Source organism: Heterocephalus glaber, unplaced genomic scaffold (genome assembly GCF_053883595.1).
Source record: "Heterocephalus glaber isolate CG9 unplaced genomic scaffold, H.glaber_assembly_v1.0 deba00001689, whole genome shotgun sequence".
Classification (NCBI taxonomy): domain Eukaryota; kingdom Metazoa; phylum Chordata; class Mammalia; order Rodentia; family Bathyergidae; genus Heterocephalus; species Heterocephalus glaber.
The window spans coordinates 7449589-7467446 of record NW_028258414.1 but is presented as its reverse complement, the minus strand read 5'-3'; the positions used below and the strand labels follow the sequence as shown (position 1 = coordinate 7467446).

Sequence of the window (17858 nt, the reverse complement as noted above, 5' to 3'; positions counted from 1 at the left end):
CTGCATGGAGGGGAGGGAATGGGGTGGGGAGGACCTTGGGCTCAGGGGCCCCTCCTGTCTGCAGGGCTCGCGCCCTGTCCTGGAGGAAGTGGCTTGGTAAGGCCCATTCGGGTCTGATCCCCTCATGCTGCAGTTGTGAAGGTCAGACCTGGACTCCCACAGGACGACCGGAGGGACCTGAGCTTCTGTTTGCAGCCTGTGGTCTCTCTGGGCCCTGAGCGCTGGGGCTGAGCTGGCGAAGAAGTGGTCCTTTTTCCACCCTGTGACCATGGGCTGCACCCAAGGCCCACCAGGGACCCCTCCCAGGGTGTGCAGGTCCCCAGAGCTGGGCGGTGCTGAGACCCAGGCTGCCCAGGCAGAGGTCAGGATGCCCTTTGTGTGATCTGCAGTCTGGGTTTCCTCACCGGAGCGGGGCCGTAACACTGACCTGATGGTTTCACCATTTGCTTTTTCCTTCTGCATCTACCCGGGGAGCCACCTGCACCTGGCTTGTGCCTGGGACAGAGCCTGCCCCTTGCTGGGCTCCTGAGACAGGCTGGGGAGGCTGCGTCTGGCCCCCGTCACTGGTCCACTAGCACCCTGGTGGCTCAGGCCTACGCTGCTCGCCGCTGGCGACTGTTGGCGGCTGCTGGCCCAGGTTGACGGTGAGGAGGGGAAGGAAAGGAGGAGAAGCCTGGGTGCTAGGTGGGGGCCTCCAGGAGGAGGGATGACACCCTCCCTCCCCTGCACCCTCGCCTTGCTGTGCTATCTGGTCCAGCAGGGCACTGGCCAAGCCAGCCGGGCCTCCTGCCTGCTGACCCCCACGGCCATCCATGCCTGACCTACTTCTGCCAGGAGGAAACCACTGGGGCTTCCCAGGGCAGTGAAGTAGTCAGTCAGGGCCTTTCTGAGAGGGGCAGGAAAGCTGCTCCATAATTCAAAGGCCTGGGCGCCTGGGAATCTCTGATGCCCGCATCATGCGTCCCGAACAGATGGATGAGGGAAGGAGAGGGAGGAAGGAGGCTGGGCCCTGCAGGAAGGTCCAGCATGGCCAGGACGGGGCTGAACCTGACCAGCTTCCCACAGTGGGAGGGCTTCTTGGCTCCTGTCACCTGCTGTCTCCAGGAAGCACTCCTTCCGGAGGGCTGTCACCCTGATCCCTGATGGCAGGGACCTTGAGCACTGGGGGCCACCAGGGTTCTTTGGGTCAGGGTCCCCTCCCAGGAGCACTGAAAGTTCTGAGGCAGAAGAGGCCATCTGCAGATGAGTCTGTGTCCCCGCCACACACACACACACTGTCACACGCATGCTCACACACACCGACACAGGCTGTGCCAGAGGCCCAGAGGCACCATGAACTTGCTGCCTGGTGCCCTATCTTCCCTGCCATGGTGGTGGTGCCCCTTGCCCCAACAGTGCCTTTCTGGGGTGCTGCTGCCTGGGCAGCGATTTTCAGGAATGTGACTGTTACCTCGAGGCTGTGACAGGCCAGCAGGTTCCCGGGTCTCAGGTGGGGATAGGGTGCATCCCTAGGAACGGGTCAGGATGAGCTCTGAGGCTCAGGACCTGGAGATCTGGAGGGACCACGACTCCTGTCTTGCAGAGTCCTGCAGAGCCGCCAGGAGCAGGACACAGATGCCCCTTCCAGGGTAGCCTTCCTGGGGACCCCTTCGGCAGGTCACCTGAGGAAGGGCCGAGGCTGCAGGAGCACCGAGCCCACCCTGGTGAGGGGAGAGAAGCAGGCAGATCACTGCTCTGATGCTGCTGATCGATCGATTGATCACAGGGCTAAGCAGAAAGGAGTCCTGATGTCACCCAGCCCGACCACACCCTCTGGCCAATGCTGACCCAAGCCCACTGACCCTCACTTTTTGGGTTCTGAGGGGTCAAGGAGGGGCCCCCCACCCTTCACGTGATGTTGAAAGCTAGAATCACAATGTCAACAGGGACAGCATGAAGTCCCTTCCCCTGCCCTGCTATACCAATGAGGACTTTGATGCAGAGTGGACGGTGACTGCTTTAACGTCAGAAGGACAGGCACTCTTCTCCTGTCTGTCATGTGCTGCACTCACGTCTCCTGGTCCCCAGGCCACTTTTAAGCCCAACTCTTTGGGGACAGCAAGTGCGGTTCCAGAAGCCAGGGCGGAAGCTCAGGTCTGCCACTGGCGCCCCTCCCCGAGGAGCCACGCTCTGCTTTCTGCTTCCGGTTTCTTGGCGGCCTAAAAATGACCTGGGCTTTCGTTGGGGTACAGGTCCTGTGCCTGATCAGGGGACAAAGACCTCAGTGACCACACAGCCTTAGCGCAGCCTGGTGTGGCACCTGGAGTCAGGTTGCTGGAGTCAGCCTTTCACCCAGGAGTCAGCGTTGCTGGGCCAACAAGACCCGTGCAGCCCTCGGGTGTGCAAACCTGGGTGTATCTGCATGTTCACCTCCATGTCTTTGCAACACTGTTTAGTAGGAAGAGGCATGGATAAGGAATGGCTGTCGCATTCCATGGAAGCTACCATTTCCCTCTGCAGGTGAGTGTATTTTTCTGTGACTGCCTCCTCACAAGGTTATGATGAGGGTTAATGATAGCACGAGATAGTGCTTAATGCAGGTGCTCACTGAGTTTGAGTTTTGTCTTTCTTGGTACTGGGGAATGAACATAGGGCCTTCACGCTGAGCTACATCCCTGGCCCCTTTTAAAAATTAATTATTTTGACACAGGTCACAATAAGTTACTAAGTTTCCCAGGCTGATTCCCAACTTGCAATCCTCCTGCCTCAGCCTCCCAGAGTGCTAGGATGCACTGTGTGCCACCATGGCTGGCTCTCACTGAGTTTTCCATGATTATCTTACACTTCTTTGTCTTTCCCTTGTTTTGTTTTGTTTTTTAAGGTTCATGGGAATCGAACTTGGGACCTTGTGCTTTCGAGGCAGGCAGCAGAACCAGTGAGCTAAATCCCCAGGCCTATTTCCCTCATCTTTATGAGGAGATAGAGTTGATTCCAGCTGATGCCCTGCTTGGCTGTTTCTTCAGTGGACCAGTGGTCATTGAAAGGTTTTAATCCCACCTTCTACCTAGAAGAGAGCAGAGGAGAGACAGCAGGGCCCAGGAAACTTAGCTTATTAAGCTCCCAGGAACTTTGCCACAGATCTTACTGCAGCCTCTTTGTCAGACCACTCGGGATCTCTGGGTTCTGCTGTAGTAATAGTAATGGTGTAAACCATTCATGGATAGATTAGATTTAAGAGTTTCCAAAGAGCCCCAGGAGATAAGCCAGAAGGTCCTTTCTGTCCATTTCCTGCAGCAATCAAAGCTGGGGTCAGATAGGCCCCACAGAAAGTTGCTGAGACAAAATGCCTGACACCCAAAGTTAGAGGTGAAGGGGTTTGTTTGGCTTAGAGTTTGTAGAGGTTTCCGTCTATAATTGACTGGCCCCAAGGCAGGGGGCAGAGGGGCAACAGTTCATGGCAGCAGAAGGAGCAAAAGCAACAAGGGACCTTAACAGTGTCTTTCTCCTGCTTTTATCCCATTCAGACTTCGGGTAGCACTCTCACCCTTAATCCTAGCGCCCATGGGCCTAGCCCCACCATGAATCAATCACACACTATATTCAGCTGCCTCCAAAATAGCCCCACGTCATTCACAGGCTTTAGGAGGACATCTAGACACAAGCCATAACAGAAAGCAAAGGCTCAGTTCCCAAGTTGCTTCCTTATGGAGTGAATGATTCTCTGTCACTCTGAACCCCCAAAGTCTGGGGCTCCCTCACCTCCTGGGAGATCCCATTGGGACAGAATCCTAGGATGGGCAGGAGTAAGGAGCCAGCAAATGTCTTTAGTAACTTGGTTAAGAAATAGGCTACAGGGCCAGGGATTTAGCTCAGTGGTTCCGCCACCTGCCTTGCAAGCACAAGGTCCCGAGTTCGATCTCCGGTACCAAAAAAGAAAGAAAGAAAGAAATAGGCTACATTGCCGGGTATAATCTGTCATCTTGGCAGCTGTTTGGGAGGCTGAGGCAGGAGGGTTGCAAGTTTGAGGCCAGCCTGGGGAACTTAGATCCAACATATAGTGTGGTACCACGGTACTTGTCATTAATTGCTTCTGAGAGATATGACAAGTACCAAACAAACTGTTTTGGCTGGAAAGAGAAGTGAGTCAGGCCACAGACACTGCAAGTTCTAGCTTTCGTGGACCAGGACAGTGTTTTCATGTCAGAATGTTTCTTATACCAAATTAGCTTTCAAAGTAGGTGAGAATTGAGGTCTGATAGTAAAGTAAAAAGACTGGGGTATAGCACAGTGGGAGAGCACGTGTCTAGCATGTAAGAGGACCTGGGTTCAATCCCCAGCACAGAAAATAAAAAGTATAAAAACCAACAGGCTGCAAGTGTAAGGTCCCGAATTCGATCTCCAGCCTCCCCCCCGAAAAATCCCAACAGGCTGTGACCATGAGGAGACAAGGAGAAAAACTGAACCTGGAGGGAGAGAGCAGACAGCTGCCTTGTGTGAGCTGCCTGCCTCCCGAGTGTGTGCAGCTGCACATGCGCAGTGCTGCCCGGATTGGAGGCCTTTGTCAATCCAAGTGAGTCACGGGTTTGTGGTTTTCAATAATTTGAAATTAGGGATCCGATGAGAGAAGGAAAGAGCTAAATCCACAGGCTATCTCCTCAAGCAGCCCTGTCACTGGTCCTCTAAGTCGCTTAAGAGCCGAAGGCTCAGGGACCGGAAGCTCAGGTTCCGTGCAGCCTCAGGGAAGGCCCGGGCTGCACCTGCTTTTTCTGCATCCTTGGTCCCAGCCCCTGCACACCCAGGGCCTTCGGCAGAGAACAAGGTGAGGTTCTGTCCCCGTGCACAGCCTGGGCTCCCGGGCTCTGGGCGAAGGAGCTGTTGCTGTAGGAAGTCACCAGGAGGGGAAGGTTTGGCCGTCCAGATGCCTCCATTTCCCTCTCTCCTTGTAATTCCACCTGCCTTCTCCGAGAGCCCAGAACCTGCCTCTGGGCCGCCTGGGACTGCGCTTCTGGGCTTGGCTTCCTGGAACAGCCACACAGTGGCTTAGAAGGTGGGCAAAAGAGAAGACTCCCACCCCAAGGCGACTGACTCCACAGCTTGTCTTCTGGCCAAACAGTCTCTCAGATCCAGGCTTCTCAGCTGGTCCTCAGTCCTGGAACCAGCAGTGAGCTTCCCAGAAACCAGTTCACGTCACAGGGAAGGGCACGGAGGGAGAGGCAGGAAAAGGCAAATGGGGACAGAGCAGAAACTCCCTGAAGCTGGGCATGGTGACACATCTGTTTTCCCAGCCCTTGGGAGGCTGAGGCAGGAGGATGGCAAGTTCCAGGCCAGCCTGGGGGTACATAGGGAGTTGAAGGCCAGGCTGAACTCTGTCTAAAAATAGCCAACAAAACAATAGTTACCACTAGACCCAAGTACCTCCTGGGTATTTATTTGCACTTACTTTGCTTGCCATATCTATTTAAATCTCTCCTGACTATACCTGCCTGGTGGATTGGGCCACAGTGTTACTTTCCCGGCTTCAGAGAACTTTGTTCCATGCTTCTCTAGAGCTTAGGGCCAATTCAGGACCCACTGCTCTGGCTCTTGGCCCCTTTCTCCTTCAAGTCAAGACCTTCGAAGGTGTCCTGTTAAAACTGCACTGTCACATCCTCGAGGTCCTAGGAGCCCTCGGGTGAGCCCACTTGGGGTCTCCTTTCCTGATGTGTCTCTAGGAGTGTGCTGTGGTCCCAGAATGTCCCCCTTTCCCCCTCCCTGGTTGGTGCCCCCTGTGTTTGGCCCTCAAGTGACCAAGGAGGTGACAGCCCTGTGGAGGTGGCCTCCCGGGGCCTGGAAGCCGCTGGCCATGGTGCTGGGGCTCCCTCTGTTGTCTGAAGCTGCTCACAGCCTCTGGCCGTCCCTTTGATCCTCCAGGGCAAAGGTCCGCCTGGGGCTCCTCAGGGTCCCGTGTCCTGCGCTGTCTGCCTGGCTCCCTCCCGCTAATATCGCTCTGGGGCAGAGTCAGGCCGGCTGTGGGCTGTGACACATGTTTGTGGAGCACCTATGGGTGTGTGCATAGATCGCATTCCAGATGGTAACAAGCTGTCTGCTAGCCCTGGGGACCCAAAAGTGGTGTTAGGCTCAGAGATGTCACTCAGCTCCCAGGTTGACCTATGACGCAGAGATGGCAGAGATGTGCCCAGGTTCATTTGGGCTTCTGCAAGTGACTCAAAGCTCGATGCCCCAACGCAGTGACATGCAAGATCACATTGGTCACCTCTAGGCCCTTCCAGGCCACTGACGAAAACCCTGGTGTCAGGAGTCATTCTAACATAATTTTGGGAAAAAAGTCATTTCACAATTATATATATATTTTTTGGTACCAGGGATTGAACTTGGGTCCTTGCTCTTGCAAGGCAGGCAGCGGAACCACTGAGCTAAATCCCCGGCCCTCACAGTTAAATTATTAGGGCTGGATGAGGCCTCAATAGTCCCATGATGCTTTGACACTCAAGGGAAGGGGCAAATTCCTTGTCGGCTTAACTCACCCCACCTACTGTTGTGAGAACCTTTCCTCATCTCACCATCCTCATCAACACAAACTCCTCATCATCTAAGATGCTTATCAGCATAAGATCCTCATCGTCATGGGATCACCGCCACTGCCTGAGACATCTCATACTCCCTATGAATCCAATAAATAGTGGTGAGCTCGGAGAGTTTTTGTCTTTGCCCGCTCTGAGACATTGACCTCCTGGACCCACATATATTTTGAAATTATGAAAGTCTCTGTTGCCTTTTTTCTTTAGCCCTCATCGTCCCCCTTTCTAGGCAGTTGAAGGATTGATGGACTTCGGATGCCTGGGCCTCTGCAGTGACCAGCCAGGAGTAGCCCTGAGTGTTGTGACCATCCTTGGTATCATCAGAGCTTATGTTTCTCATGGGGTGGGGTCCTCAGCCAGCACTGCTGGGCACTGATCTCAGCTCTGGAACTGTGCTGGTCCCCATCCAGACTGGAAGGTCCTGTAGAGCACAGGTCACACCCCTGTCTCCTGGTCACCACCTGGAAGGTCCTGTAGAGCACAGGTCACACCCCTGTCTCCTGGTCACCACCACCGTCCAGGACACGTCCTTGTCCTTGTGGGAACCTCCCTGGGTGGAGGCTCCTCTGGCAAAGGTGGGGACACCAGGAGCTATGAGGAGGTGCAGTGAGCTGCCTTGTGGCCAGGACTCCTTGTCTCTGAAGGTCTTACAGCAGGTGCTAGAGGACACTGGCAGGGACAGCCTGGAGGCCCTTCAAGCACCGGGTGACCTGTGGCAGCCTGGCCTGCTGTTTCTTGACCCCATTGTCTCCCTGTGATGCTGGACTTGGTGAGGAGTTGCAGGAGGCTATGGGAGGTGGCCTGGTGATGGCAGCAGGGTGTGGGCTGCTCTCCTGGCTGCACCAACTGCTGCTCTGTGGGGTGAGGGCCCACAGAGTGTGGCTTAATGTTTTGATCTTTTGTTTTTGTTTTTGTTTTTTTGTGGTGCCGGGGATCGAACTCAGGACCTTGCACTTGTGAGGCAGGTGGCGGCACCACTAAGCTAAATCCCTGGCCCCTGTTTTGATCTTTTTAAGTCCTAATTTTGGATGTAGAAAGCTAACTTGGACATTGAAAGCCATTGCCTGGGCTAAACCGTGGCCTCTGTGTTTGTGACTCTGACTCCATCAAAGGTGCCTTCTAGTTTTTACTTTGTGCCTTGAGTCTGGGGAGAAAAATCTGTCCCCTGGTGCTCAGTTATTCCTACCCTATCTTATAGCTCCCTTCTCTCCCTCCATTGCGGCTTTTTTTTTTTCTTACAGCCCACAGAGCCAGGCACGAAGGCGGTGTGAGCCAAGCCCCCAGCAATCCTGGTCTCTGAGGAATGATCAGAATCAGCTTCTTGACAACCGTGTCTGCAATGCCGCCGGTGGCCACCAGGGGGCAGGGCTGCAAGGCGAAAGGATCGTTTAGGCCAGTGGAGGAAGGGTTGTGATTTTTTTTTTTTTTTTTAAAACTGGTACCTAGGATCGAACTCGGGACCTTGTGCTTGCGAGGCAGGTGCTGTGCCACTGAGCTAAATCGCTGGCCCTGTGTGATTTCAGTCTTGCATCCCGAAGGGGGGGGGAGTTACGGTGCAGGTAGGCAGCTGGGGTCCCTCCCTGGGAGTACAGTGTGGGTCTCCATTCCCTGCCACAATGCCAGTGTGTCCCATTGCCTCAACTCTGGCCCTAGGTCTTAGGAGTAACTTTCTTTTCTTTTTTGCTTGTTTGAGACAGAGTCTCACTTTGCAGTAGTTCAGACTATGTAGTGCAGGCTGGCGTCAAACTCAAGGTGATCCTCCTGGCTCAGCCTCCTGAGTCCTGGGATTACAAGTGTGCACCATCATACCTCTTTATGAGCAACTTTCTGCCCTTTGGGCCAATTCTACCCTATCCCCTCCTGGCCCTGGCCACCCAGCAGTTACAGGATCAGATTGATCAGCCTAACCCACCTGCTACCTCTCAAGAACCTCATTACACACAGCTGGACCCAGTTCCTAGCAGTGCTATGTCAAGATGTGGCTCCCTGTTATGCAGAGGGGAGGACGCCAGAAGCCCATGTGTCTCCATCATGGTTGTGATTGGCAGCGCAAGCCTTTCTTTCCCAGTTCACAGACAGAAGACAAAGCACACGGAGAAAGTTATCAATTCACCCAGCAAACAGAACACAGGTATTTTCTGAAACTCCCTGCTCCATGGTTTGAGGCATATAGAGAGGTTATACCCTCAGGAGGCTGAGGCAGGAGGGCTGCAAGTTCGGGCCGGGCCAGCCCAGGCAACTTAGCAAGATTCTGACTCAGTGAAAAAGGGTACCCTACCCTAGGGCAGAGTGCTTCCTTAGCCTGGGCTGGGTCCTGGTGCAATCCCCAGGAGGGGCAAAAAGAAGACCAATATTTAAAGGTATGGTTCCCGTCCTCAGACTACGATTTGTTAGGCGAACACAACATGGAGATACAAAACAGTCACCACTTCCCAGTGGCCTCCAGGTGCATGGGATGGGCAGTCACACAGTGGGAAGGCAGAGGCTGCCCAGGCAAGGCCCCAGGGAGGGCGTCGGGGTCCAAGATGGGGCACAGAAGGCCTTTCTGAGCGTCAGTGGGTAGGGTTGTATTTGAGGGAATCAATTAAGTCATCATGAATAAGTGCACATGTGTAATCCCAGTGCTCTTCCAGTCTGAGGCAGAAGGATCCCAAGTTTGAAACCAGTCTGGGCAATTCAACAACTTAGTGAGACCCTGTATCAAAAATTTAAAAAGGATTCCCAGTACCAAAAAAGACAAAAGACAACCCCCCCCCAAAAAAATTAAAAAGGGCTGGGGATGTGGCTCAGAATAATGGCCCTGGGTTCAAACCCCAACACCCCATCCCCCACCCAAGTACCATTTAATGGTTGAAAATGCTTCTCGCTTTGTTTTTGTTTTTGTTTTTTTTGGTATTGGGGATCAAACTGGGGACCTTGCACTTGCTAGGCAGGTGGCAGAACCACTGAGCTAAATCCCCGCCTCTCCCTTTGTTTTTCAGACAGGGTCTCGCTATATAGTTCAGGCTGGACTTGAACTAGCAATGATCCTCTTGCCTCAGCCTCCTTAGTGCTGGGATTACAGTACAGGCGTGCACCCTAATGCTTGGCTAGCCCAAGCTCTTTCTAAAAGGAGCATCCCTCCTTCAGTCCAGGCACCTGCTGTCCTGGGAGGACCAGGACATTCCCCAGCACATGTGCTGCCAATCAGCCTGGGGTTCTTTTTGCTCAATTCAGATGGAAATCGAAAATGAGCAAAGTGCAGCTCTGCTAGCAGCCCTGATGTCCCCAGATGCCACCAGGTAATGCTGGAAGCCAACAGCTGACCTAGCTAGCTGCTGGTCCCTGGTGCTGCAGGCTGCACCCCTGATGCCAGCGTGGGATGGACTTAGTAGGTTGACTGCTGAGTCCTCATTGGCTGCAGGTCTCTGGAGTTCTGTGGTGTCAACAGCCCTGAGTGTCTATTCATCTTAGCTTGGAAACAGGCCGCTCTGTCCACACTACTCAGAAGCACCCCACATAGCCTTAGAAAACTTTTTTTTTTTTTCTTTCTTGGTACCAAGGATGGAACTCGGGACCTTGTGCTTGTGAGGCAGGCATCGGAACCACTGAGCTAAATCCTGGGCCCTAGAGAATATAGATATTGGGATTTTTGTGGAAACTCTCGAAATACTGACTCAAAACTTTCTATCTGGGTGGGGTGCTGTACACCTGTAATACTATTACAGACAGCTAAGTCAGATAGAAATATTACAGGCAATTGGATAAGGCTAGGTCCTTGAGAGAGTCAGGACAAAGGTAAAACATCCCAACTGTGGCTAGAGACCTATCTGTTGGAGACTAGGCCTCAAGATAAAGACAAAATGACCAGGCCCACATACCTCCTCAAAAGACAAACACTGAGCCTAATGAAGTCTAGACACCCCCGGTGGGTGTCCAAGACCTCTGGACCGACCACTTCCTAGGAGAATCTTTGTTCTTTCTTTTCTTTCTTTTTTTGGTACCAGGGATTGAACTCAGGTCCTTGCACTTTTGCAGCAGGCGGCGAAACCACTGAGCTGCATCCCCGGCCCAAATCTTTGTTCTTTCCATGCACACTTGTTACATGACTTGTTTCCCCCATTGGACCACTATTTCTTAAGCAACTATACTTGTAACCTTATTGGTGAATCATAGCTGTAACCACGGTGTATGCAAATAGGTTTTGCTGTATAAACTTCCCTGTAAAGTGGGGTCCCCACTCGGGTAACCTCCAGCCTCCCAGGAGCTCTCCTATCAACAAATATCTTCCTACCCTTAACCTCCATTGTTCCTAGAATTCATTCTTTGAGTTTTAGAGAACACTAACTCGATGCATCAAACATCTAACAGGTTGGGAGACAGAATATTTCATATTTCATCTGTATCAATACCAGCTGCTCTGGAGGTTGAGGCAGGAGAATGATGAGTTCTGGGCCAGCATGGGAAACTTAGCAGACTTTGTCTGGAAGAAAATGAGGGCTCTGGGTAGCTCAGCAGCGGAGCATGCTGGCTGAGTTCAGTCTTTAGGAACACAAAAGAAAAGGAGAGGAAAGAGGAAAAAGAAAAGCATCTTGAACCCTAAGGTGGCCACACTAGGCTCTCTGCTGCCAGCTCCTGCTCCGGATCAGGCCTCCGCCAAAGGCAGGGCACTGGGCCGGCTCGGCTCTGGGCTGGTGCTCTGTTCTGAGATCCAAGCGGTGGTGACTACGTATGCTGTTTAAATAGATGCTTGTGGGAAACTAACTCCACGCCCATGTCCGGTTCCCACGGGTCCTGCTTCCAGCTGGGAACAGCTGTGTCAACGGAAGCTGGGGCTTTACACAGGCTGTAGAAGTCTGGCCCTGGTTCCAGGCAAGTCGGCTCTCTCTCTGGGTTCCCTGGGAGCGGGACTTCTCCAGGGATCGGGGAGAGCTGAGGCCCAGGGGCGCGGCCCCTGCAGGGACACAGCCCCGAGAGGGGGGAGTGACTGTCCTTAAGAGGACCTCTGTGTCGTCCAGGCCAGGCAGTCAGGCGCGCACACACAGGCTCCCAAGGCCTTTCCCATGCAGCCGTGCAGGAAGAGCAAGACGGGCAGGTGCCCCTGGGAACTTCAAGGCCCGCCCTGCACCGGTCGTTTCCACCCCTACTTCCAGTGGAGGAAATACCTGAACAATGCGGCAGAGCAGGGCCAGCGCTGACCCCTGGCTGCCCGGGCCTCTGTCCCTGCGCCGCTTCCCCGCTTCCCCACGCCCCTATATGCAGTGTGGGGTTCCCAGTCGGAGGACCCAAGGCCAAAATTTGGTGGGGATTTTGGCAGGGGGGTGGTGGGGGTGGTCATATTTATAGGGAAGGGAGGGGGTGTAAGGGGAGGGGGGATGGGATAAAATAAACTTTATTGGGGCCGGGGATTTAGCTCAGTGGTTTCGCTGCCTGCTGCGCAAGAACAAGGGCCCAAGTTTGATCCCCGGTACCAAAAAAAATAAAAAAATAAACTTTATTTTTTTAAAAAGCGGTCATTTTTGGCCAGGGGTTTAGAGCCAGAGGTCAGGGTGTGTCCTAAGGATTAGAAGGTGCTGTGGTCCTCCTACCTCAGCCTCCTCACCAGGGTAGGCCAGGAGGGGAAGGGTACACAGGCCTGCAGGGTCTTACCCGCCAGTCATATCCAGCTTTCTGGGGCTGGGATGTTGTGGGAACCACAATTTGTGTTTTTCCTGTTGGTCTAAAATAAGGCTGTGCCTGGGACCGGAACCCCACGCCAGTACACCCCCCACCTCAGCCCGAGGCAGGCACTTCCGGCCCTGAGCACAGGATGAGCTTCGAGGCCTGTAGACGCAGCCTGCCCCACGCGTGGGTGGGTCCTGGCCCATGCAGGGTGGATATGGGACCCAGGCTGGACCCTGTAAGGAAGCGCTGAGCTACATCTCCAGCCCTTTAAAAAGACATTATTTTCAATACTGGGAATCAAACCCAGGGTCTTCACACTGAGCTCCACCCCCAGTCTTTTTTTTTTTTTTTTGATCCTGGGGTATCAACTGAGGGTTTTCTACATGTTAGGCAAATGCTCTGCCACTGAGCTACATGCTTAGTCTTATTTTTTATTTTTATGTATTTCTTTTTTTGGTACCGGGGATCAAACTCAAAACCTTGCCCTTGAGAAACAGGCGGTGGGACCACTGAGCTAAATCCCTGGCCTCCTATTTTCTATTTTGACACAGGGTCATTCTGAATTGCTAAATTATCCAGCTGCACTTAAACTTGCAATCCTCCTGGCTCAGCCTCCTCGAGTGCTGGGATCACAGATGTGAATCATTTTGAGAGGAGACTCACCAAGTTGCCCAGACTGGCCTCAAACTTGTTCTCCTGCCTCAGCCTCTTGAGTAGCTGGGATTACAAGTGTGTGCCAATTTGCTGAGTTCTGAAAGATCTTTAGAGTGAGAAAGACTCCATAAATCTACTACCAAGCTTACATTTTAGATGAGAAACTGAGGCACTAAGACCACAGGTGCTTGCCCTGAGGTCAACAGACAGAGAAACGGGGAGAACAAGACTCAGGTTTTCTCTTAGGGAAATTATTTCTGTTACCTTTGTGAATGGTCGAAGGCTGCTTTGGCAGAATCCTGAGTGAACAGGAGAAAAATGCCCGTCTCTGGCACCCTGAGCTGCTTCTTAAGCCTTTCAGAACTTTTAGGGGTTTTTTTTGTTTGTTTTTTTCTTTTGGTACTGGGGATCGATTGCTTCTCGGCCTTTTGGCCAAGATCAAGTGTGGTACTGGGGATCGAACTCGGGACCTTTCGCTTGTGAGGCAGGCAGCAGAACCATGAAGCTAAATCTCCAGCCAAGAACCTTTAGTTTTAATCTCCAGATCTGTTTTCCCCTTTGAAACTGACATTTGAATTTTCTATGTTCTTAGCCACAGCTGGTGCTAATTCTTCTCAACTGCTGCACTCGCAGTCTGCCCTACCCACTTTTGGACTAATTATGCTTTTTATTTGCTTCCTGGTGGTTTCGTACATGCAACTGAAATTTCTCCAACTCTAATGGAAGCTTGGGAGCTTCAAAAATAGTCATTCAGCTGGGCCTGGTGGTGGACACTTGTAATCCCAACCCTCTGGGAAGCTGAGACAGGAAGATCACAACTTCTGAGCCCAGCCTGGGCAACTTAACATGAGATCCTGTTTCAAAACAAAAAACGATAATCGCTTGTCGGCCTTTTGGCTACAAACAAGTATAGTGTCTTGTACTGTAGTATCAGGTCACTGTCTGATATGTGCTCTGGCCAAGGACAATATATCAGATGGATTTCCAGACATCGGGCTGGTATTGTAGTGCTTCTAGAAACAGTGCCCCCCTTGGGGGAAATAAATAGTGGTGAAGATTAAAAATAAATAAAATAAAAAGGGGTGGTGTAGCACAGTGTGGAGGAGCTGTCAGACTTCGAAGACTGTGGAAGGGACAGGCCATCCAGTGCTGAGAGGTCAAGCAGAGTTGGTGACCTGGAACAGGATGTGGAGAGGAGTGGCCAGGACCACTCGGGGCAGTCACCTCTGTGTCTGTTCTCAAAGCCAAGTCACAGGACAGAAGCGGCCTGGATGTGGCTGCTCAGACCTGACATTTGACCTTGACAGGGTGGGCACAATCTCTGTGGAGTGGTGGGGACAATGTCACACCAGAGTGGCTTGAAATTTGTTTTTAATTTTTTTTTACTATGGAAAATAGCAGAGGTGCATAAGAGTTAAAAGCATGATTCACAGTCATTACTGTGAAGCTACCAGTCTCATCCATGTCCTCTCTTCTCTCCTTTTGAAGTCAATCTCAGGCATATCATTTCATCCATAAATAATTCAATAAGTATCACTAACACACTGGGGAATGAACCCAGGGGTGCTACACCACTGAGCTATATCCCCAGTCCCTTTTATTTTTCAAATTGAGGCAGGGTCTTCGTAAGTCACTAAATTGCCCAGGCTATACTCAATATAACTCCCAACCTGCTAGATGTCCGACATGCTGAGTTTGTGTTCTCGTTCTCTAAAATCAAAGAATGAATTCCAGGAACAATGCAGGTTGAGTAGGAAGAATTTATTGAGAGAAAGATAGCTTCTGTCTAAGAGAGACAGAAGGGGGCCTGCAAAATGGGTCACCTGTGGACCTTGCTTCTCCAGGGAGGTCTTTTTTTTTTTCCCCATCAGTACTGGGGATCAAACTCAGGACCTCATGCTGTGAGGCACCATTGGGCTAAATCCCAGGCCCTCAAGGGAGTTTTATAGAACAAAGCCATGAGGTGAGGCCTCTATAAGGTGAGGCGGGACAAAACTATAGTCAACTAATACCATTACAAGTATAGTTGCTTAGGTGGTACTGATCCAATGGAAAATCACAACAATGTGGGTATGAGGTGGGACAAAACTATGGTCAACCAATAAGATTACGAGTATAGTCACTTAGGTAATATTGATTAAATGGGGATCACATGGAGAAGCAAGTTCCGTAGCAAGCACACATGGACCAAACAAGGATTTTCCAGGAAGGAATGGGCTAGGGAGGTTTTGGTCCCCCACCCAAGGTGCTTGATGCCTATTTAGAATATCAGTCACTGCTGTTCATCCCCAGGGGAAGTATGTGAGTGTAGTCAATTCTCTTTGTCTGGAAGCCTGGCCTTCAAAGAATGGACCTCCAGCCACTGTTGTTTTTCCATTGACTCTCTCTGGGCCCAGCCCGATTGCCCATAATATTTTTAACTAACTTAGCTGTCTACAATACTACCACTAAGTGGTAGTATTTTTCAGCCCTATTTCATTATAATTCATTTATACTTTAATAGGGACTAGGATTTAGGATAGCACAGCTGTGAGGAAAGGAGGGGGAATCTTTGTGAATTTTTCACTTTCGGATCTGGCACCCATCGAGGTGGCTTTAGTTAAGTTTTTTTTTTTTGGTACTGGGGATCAAACTCAGGACCTTACGCTTGCAAGGCAGGCGGCAGCACAACTGAGCCAAATCCCTGGTCCTTATTTATTTTTTTGAGACAGGGTCTTGCTATGTACCTTAGGCTACCCTCGAACTTGCAGCACTCCTCCTGCTTCAGCCTCCCAAGAGGGTGGACTACTTTTAAACAGTATGTTGTGGTTGAGAGCTTCTGATTCGTCCCCCATGTGAATCTAGACAGAACACTGGATCAGGTAACTCTGGGTCCAAATTCTAACTCCATCGCCTAGTAGCACTGAGGTAGAGCGAATACATTAACTCGCCTGGTAATGGACAAGCTCTTAATAAATATTAGCTGGCAAGAGCTGGCCATGGTGGTGCACACCTGAGATCCCAGCACTCAGGAGGCTGAGGCAGGAGATTTGTTGTGAGTTGGAGGCCGGGCTCCATAATGAGTTCAAGACCAGCCTGAACTACAAAGTGAGATCCTGTCTCAAAAACAAAAACAAACATCAAACAAAACCCCAGCAGGGAATGTAGCTCAGCGGTGCAGAGCCTGACCGGCAAGAAAGAGGCCCTGGGTTCGATTCCTGATACCAAAACAGAAAAATTTTTGAAATTCCAGCACACACATACACACAAACACCCAATATTAGCTGGCAGAATAAATCTCCCTGATGTCTCATTCTCTTTATTTGTAAATGAAGACAAGGAGCTCTTAGAAAAATTAGTGCTTTAGTATGATACTGAATAAATGTTTGCTATTACTGACATAGGCACTCAGTATTTGGTGATTGATTGGCAAGAAACTGCCCTTCAGGCCAAAGAAATTGCCCTTAATTGTCCAGAGATATAGGTTGGCAGAGGTGACCAATCCTGTGCCCTGTGAAGGCCAGAAGGATCAAGGCTAGGTTTAGTTGACCAATGTGTTATGTAAGAATGATAGCGCCTGTAATCCCAGCACTCTTGAGGCTGAGGCAGGAGGATCGCCAGTTTGAGTCCAACCTGGGCAATTTAGTGACTTAGTGAAAACTTGTTTAAAAAAAAAAATTAAAAAGAGGGCTGGGGATGCAGCTCAGTGGCACTGCTCCTGCCTCGAAAGCCAAGGTCCTGAGTTCAATCCCCATTTGGGGTGGGGGGGGAGTAGGTAGGGATAGCTGAGGGGACAAGGTGGAGGATCTTTTTTTTTTTTTGGTACAGGGGATCTAACTCCGGTCCTGGTGCTTGCGCAGCAGGCGGCAAAACCACTGAGCTAAATCCCCGGCCCCCAAGGTGGAGGATCTTAAAGTGAACAAGAGTACAGGATCAGCCCTGCTGAAGTATCTAATGATAATCAGGCAGTTATGGACTACTTACTCTTTTAACTTTTGCTGGAAAGGCCTTAGTCTGGCAGCTCCAACCTTTCTTCTGTCCCTGTATCCCCATCATCTGAAAATCAAAATCATGTTTGTGAAGTAGAATAATTGTGTCCTGAGGTGGCTCTGATGTGGGAAACTTTGTGGTTTGGGGCTGTTAGAAACTGAAGGTCACAGTGACCTCTGTTTACCATCTTTTCTGCCAAGTTGTCCCTCCTTCCCTCGTTACTTTGCCTGTGGCCTCCTTCAGATTGTGTACTTACCTTGTATTGTGATGGCCTCTCTGTGCCTCTCTCTGCTCAGATAGTGACATCCAAAGCAGGAACCCTGTCTCAAAGGAAGGTCCGTGTATTCCTGAACTCTAACCCATGCCTGAAGCACATAGTAAGTAGCTGCTCAGTAATCAGAGCTGAGTACATGAGTGGATGTAAAGTGAGGTGCGTCATCCACTGTCATTGAGAGTACATGCCCTCTCTGTGTCCGTCTGTCTTTTGTAGTACTAGGGATAGGGAGGCAAGGTCTCTGGGAGTCACACCCCCAGCCCTGATCTCTTTAGATTGCAATCTGGGTTGCCTGTAAAGTCAAGAACTTTGATGATTGTTTTGAAGCTAAGGTTACTGGTATGCATTATGGCTGGGAACTGACATCGGTAGGCCTACACTTACTCTGAGAATAGTGTCAATATGTGTACAGTAATCTTAGGTTTTGTTTCATAAAATATCCTCTCGAGGTCGAGGTCTCCAAATGACCCTGTCCCATTCGGTCCCACCAAACAAGGGCCAGGAAGGCGGACTAGAGCCGATCCGTAGAAAACGACCTGAAAATTCACCGCCTCATTTGGGTTGTGCTGCCGCAGCCCTGGTCATAGCCTCCCCCAAAGACTGCCCTTCCGCCTGGCCCCCCTGCCCCCCCTGCCCCCCCTGCCCCCCCCAACGGCCCCCAGCGCGCCTGCCTGAAGGCGGGGCGCTGCTTGGCCCTTTGTTGTGGGCCCCAGTTTCCCAGGACACCGCGCGGCTCTGGGGTGGGGCTATGCAGATAAGCA

At 51.4% G+C, this 17858-nt stretch overlaps 1 long non-coding RNA gene across 1 annotated transcript; it reads right to left on the bottom strand.

Moving 5' to 3' along the window:
• Window positions 1–19: 19 nt before the first annotated feature.
• On the bottom strand, window positions 20–17716 carry LOC110344132 (uncharacterized). Its single transcript, XR_002386452.2, has 3 exons — window positions 17080–17716; window positions 16818–16889; window positions 20–7925 (listed from the first exon to the last, which is right to left on the bottom strand). It is a non-coding gene; the product is annotated as an uncharacterized LOC110344132 (long non-coding RNA).
• Between the last annotated feature and the right edge of the window lie 142 nt (window positions 17717–17858).